The sequence below is a fragment of the Electrophorus electricus genome, chromosome 7 (assembly GCF_041902795.1).
Source record: "Electrophorus electricus isolate QZ-2024a chromosome 7, ASM4190279v1, whole genome shotgun sequence".
In the NCBI taxonomy this organism is placed as follows: domain Eukaryota; kingdom Metazoa; phylum Chordata; class Actinopteri; order Gymnotiformes; family Gymnotidae; genus Electrophorus; species Electrophorus electricus.
In genome coordinates this window covers 2,336,647-2,342,078 of record NC_137503.1, presented here as the reverse complement: position 1 = coordinate 2,342,078, position 5,432 = coordinate 2,336,647, and positions in this window count along the sequence as shown.

Below are 5,432 nucleotides of genomic sequence, written 5' to 3'. Positions count from 1 at the left end.
AATTGTTAGTGGAATTTATTGCTGCGGGATAATGGCAGATATTGTCGCGTACGTGCGCGGGGTTCATCTTCCTCTTTATGGGCCTGGTGCGCGCGCGAAGGGACTAAGGCGTGCTGTCAAAATCCCCATCTAATCTGTATGTTTGTTTCTTAAACAGGCCGTGTTAGCTTGTTCTTTCTCCCTATCAGATCGACAGGAGATACAGCCCGGGAGATCTGCGCTAAAACAACCCGTGCTCTCAAAGGCACGAGTGACTTTGTACTGGTGCGTTTGCCTGTTAGCAGCACATCGAATGTCTTTTTAACTGTCAGTTATTCCCCTTCTGTGTTTGTCATTTGCTCTGTATATTCGCTTGTCGCCTGACACGTTTTTCAACTCTGGTATACAGTTGGGTCGCAATTATATATATCAACAAAGCAAAAAGCGCAAGAAAAGAATTGTGCATTGTGAAGTTATTCTGCGTTTAAAATGTGGTGGAATAAACATGCCCCAGGAAGCATTTGACGAGTGTGTAAGCAGGTTTGTTTGCAGGTTCCTTGTTTATTTATATATGTACAGAAACAGACGTCAGTATTGTAAATACAGAATTATTTTTGTTTACAGTGTGAGACACCACTACCTAAAATTAGAATGTATAATTTCAAGACTGCAACATATGACACATAACCAAATACAAGGTCAAACACAATCAGTCAAACGGTGCATTTCTCTATACACCAAGCGCGTGCTTGGCCTTTCCTTTATTGCTAAGGATGATAACGTGCAGTATTGAGATATAACCATTCAGTCTCAACATGAAGGGTATAGCAGAGAACCAACCCCTCTGTCTATCTGACAGATTTTTGTCAGCACCACAGTTTCATGCTCTATTATGAATAGTGTAAACCGTATCAGCATAATATCTGATTATTTGTGAACGGAAGTAATTACCATACCAGAGATCTCTTAACGTACCAGCAGATTTCCCTCCCCCCCCCCCCCCTCCCCGTTAACTCCGGGAAGAAAAAAAAACAGCTAAAGGGCCACAAACCTCATAGTATTCGGGAAAAGTTTTTTGAAGAAACGCGAACAATTAAAAACAGTTTGAAAATAGCCCACTATACTATAGTAAAGTATACGGATCGGTTTAACCTGTAGGTCCCGCCGATGTCGTCCCAGTAATAACGGCTTACTGACCGCTGTGTTAGCGTTTACTGTGATTATGAGACACATTCCCCTCGTTTGATAGACGGGTTAGGCTTTGGATTAAAAAGCACATTTGTAGAGGGAATTGTCTTTTTAAAGGATGGCCTAAAAAGTTCGAACCTCGGCTTTTCGGCTTCTTGTAAATTATAGTGGCGGTTCAACAAAGCATGTTAAGTGGGGTTTTCTAAAGTGTCCTAATTCACTCTGTGAAGTGCAGTGCCTCCTAGCGTCCGACTCTTGAATTGCACGGCAGTTTGTGAATATTTCAGTAAACCAGCGACGCTTTTGACTTGTGCGGCAAACACAGGGTGCAAAGCGAATGCAGCGCACGCCATTGGTTTGATTGGCCCAATTCTCTCCACATTTTCCCGAGCTTGAAACGATTAATTAACACTCGCAAACAGAGCGGGAAAGACCAAATTGGCGCCGCATTTTATTATAGCCGAGAAAATTCTTGCGTATAGATTATCCTCTTTTTTTATTTCGAGGAATATATAAGAAGAATAACATTTAACGTAATGAGACAACACAGTACAAAAAGCACTCAGGCAAAAAAAAAAAAAAATCGGTAATATGAATTAATTCGTGCAGACTTAAGAATGACACACCGAATCTGTAGATCATCGGTAGTAATTACCGACAGTACAGAACCTCATGGCACAGAAAGAGCTAAAACTACGGCGCATTCGGGTTTCCAGAGCCCTGACACAGCAGGCCTGCGGCACATGTCAACACATGGCAGTGCGTTGGACAAATCCTGCTGTTCCTTTTTTTTATACATGGATGCGGATACCTTCCTCGAATGCGCGCGTGATACTTTACGCGTGATGCATTATGCCTCTTCACGCGATGCTGCCTGACTCGTCACTTTTTGGCTCATATTCTGCATCCCCCCCCCCCCCCCCCCCCAATCCAAATCTTTAATTTTGTGGCTTTGTCAAGCTTCCAATTTACTGAAGTTAAAAAAGGGGGTCACGCTGTGCCTGGAGGGAAGAGAAGCAGCTGTTCCGTGACCAGCTCGCGCCACACCTCGGCCCTGCGCGCGGAAAGTCTTTAGAGTAATTAACGGGGAATAAGGCTGTTGCTGGAGGGTGCAACATCCCCAAACCGTGTCAGTAGCCGAAAACGACGCGTTGCCAGTCCACCTTGGTTTTTTTTTTTTCTTTCGTTTGTTTGTTATTGTGCGTGACACTCGGAGAAGCGACGTGGAGAAGCGTGCATGCTTCGTGATGCCTCGCGACTTTCACGAGGACAGCAGCAGCAGGGCTCTTTAATTCACGGAATTCAGTGTTCCGATAACGCTTTTAATTACACGCAACTGTGTCCATACAAGTAGCAGACTATGTCTCAATTTAAAACTGGCAACCAGTTTATAATTCGGTAATTACGACCCTTTCTGCCCTCGTGCCTTCGGGGCAAGGCGTGATTAGGAGCTGTCAACTGAGCCGGAGCAGCCGAGCGTGCAGGGCTGCATGACCCGTTATTGTTAAGCCCTGTCAGCAAATTAACTCAAATTCCCCAGTCACTTAGCACCGAATCACTGCTTTAGAAAAGGCCAGGGAGCGAGAGGAGGGCTAAACCAAGCACAAAAAGCAATGCATAGGCATTATATTCTCTAAAACAACATTCATGAATAGCCATAATAAGTCATATGTACTGAGGTTTTTTTTAAGTAATTAAAAATCAGTTAAATTTAATTTCAGGCTAGAGAATAGGTTTATCAGAACGGTTTACTACAAATGTTTACTCTTCACTTACAAATGACCAATCCTGTATCTTGATTATTTTAGCAAAAGAAAGGGTTGATTTAATTGGTAGATATTCCAGCACAGCTCTAAAGGGAAAACAGTTCCTTACACTTTCAGAAAATCTAAATCTTTCTCCACATGGCACCATAAGACTGGACACTGGTCACATTACACGACCTACAGAGTCTGACTTCAGCAGCCAACTTCCAGCCGGTGACGTATGCCGAGCCATTATTTGTGGAGAACCAAACCGGCGCATCCCAAACTGGTTTAATCCATGTCAAAACGTATCGATTTCTACGCTTGTGTGAAGTGGTTGACGTCTCTCTTACTCAGAGTTTTGGTGTAAACCGGTTCAAATCGAGGGCTGCGTGTGCTTGCCTCTCTGACTGACGCGTCTTTAATGAGACTACACGACACGATTCGACTACGACTAGGTCAGTTACTTCCGCCAAAGACTTTACGGGTGACCCCAACAGGCCTATATTGTTAAAACTGGCGACTAAATAACATACAGCTTAACAGACAAATAGTTTATTGGGTAAAGAGTTTATGTCTATCTCAACTTCTATTCTCGGGTATTTTCTCTGATGCATATTTTACCAGAGCATATTTACCTGAGTGTGTTTATCAAATACATGCATACAGAGACATACTCCAGCATGTAGCCTACACACACACACACACACACGCAGTGCTCATACATGCCTGTTGTATCGCCGCAGCCTGTTTTTTTAGGGGAAGCGATAGAGGGCAGAAGCGAAAAGGGGAGGGACCTGGAGAGAAAGAAAAAGGAGCGACTATGAAGGTGATGAATTTCTCTCAGCCAGAATCAGTGCACCTGGGTTTCCTTTGGTGTATCCGGAGGTAAATAATTGATGTGGGGATAAAAGCATTATTGGAGGAGAGTAAGACAGTCAGACAGGCGGGAGGGGTCGTGAAAGCCTGACCACAGTGCACTACCTGCCCCCCCCGGTGAGCCGGGCCCTCTTGCTGTTTGGTGGTCCCTCACGGCACCCTGTCTTCTGGGCTTTTGAAGTGCAAATGTGTGTTCCGGCTTGTTCCTGGGTGCTATCTGCAACGCTCCCTTCTTGTCAGTGGCCACGGTGACTGGGGGCTTGTTGCACCCGTGTGCAGGGAGCATAGCAGGATCACTGACAGGTCAGTGACACTGCCCAACCGGATAATGGAAACCTATTGATTTTTTTTTCCCAGTCTCTATCTCTCTTTTCCTGTCTTCTTCTCTCTCTCTCTCTCTCGCTCTTCTTTTCGCCCCCACAGAGGTAGCGTGGGCCACGGCACCTTTCGAGTGAGCGGCCGAACGCTGGGGCGCTCGGAGTGGCCGTGATCTTGGGGACACTCCTGCCACACGGGAGGCGGTGAAACGGAAGACAAGAGTCCCACTGTGGTTAGGAAACAGCGAACCTGAGTTCGGAAAAACCTCCCTTCCCACAACCCCCTGCTTCTCCTTTTGTCATGACCTCTCCGATAAAATATTAAGGAAGTGCTTAAAATGCTGGAGGGATTTTTTTTTTTTGCTTTTAATTACCACCTAAGGTTACGCCATTAATATAAAACTGCTTGCCGGGTGCCTGCTTTTCTGTGCTTTCTGGAGGTTCGATTTAACAAATAAAATACGGCGATTAAAGGCGAACACGCGGCCACCTCCTCGCGCGCTTTGCCCTGCCAAACTCATTATCCCCCTCTCCGTTTCCATTCAACACACTCTCACCAGTGCATCCCTTTCCCACACGGAGACGGGATGGCACATCTATACAGTTTTAATGGAGGATTCTCCTGAGAGCGTGCCTCTTTGATTTGCTGCCTAATGACAAGCACGCGCTGGTCTGTGAACAGCCGAGCCCCCTGGCAGATGGCTGGTGTGGCTCTTACACTGGATACACTTTATGTCCCTGCCGCGCGTCCAGCCGCCCCATTCTTAATACTGCCAGTGGAATAATGGGGAGAAAAAATGCAATGCCGTCATGGTTAGCTCAATCTCGTTATAATCCCTCGTTTTTTATTTATTTAGCCCCTGGGGCTGCTGCGTGGCCGCCGTGCGGGCCGGGGCGCCGGACGAGAGGCCAGGAACGTGTAATGAAGTCACAGGGAGATACAATTACTTCCCAAAGCAGGAGCATTAATGGACTCCAAATTCCCCGTGGAGGAACGTGATGACAATTGGTTTGTACAGCTTTGATCGGCTGTCTGAGCCGTGCCCGGGATAAAGTGCGGGGTCGCACGCGCCCATGTCTATGACCCCCCAACCCCCCCCATGCCTGGGCGCAGGCGCGGGGTTGACCAGCGAACGGTGCTGGACAAGCGTCTCATGCTGGATCTGGCAGCGCCAGCCAGCTAGACGGAAGGTCATTACCGATTACATAACAGTCTGCTTTTGTTTTGCTAGCGGAGTTGATCCACAAGGAGATGACATACAAAAAACTTGCATAAAATGCTTAAAAACCATACAATAGAATGGGGGAAAAATGCAAATCTACA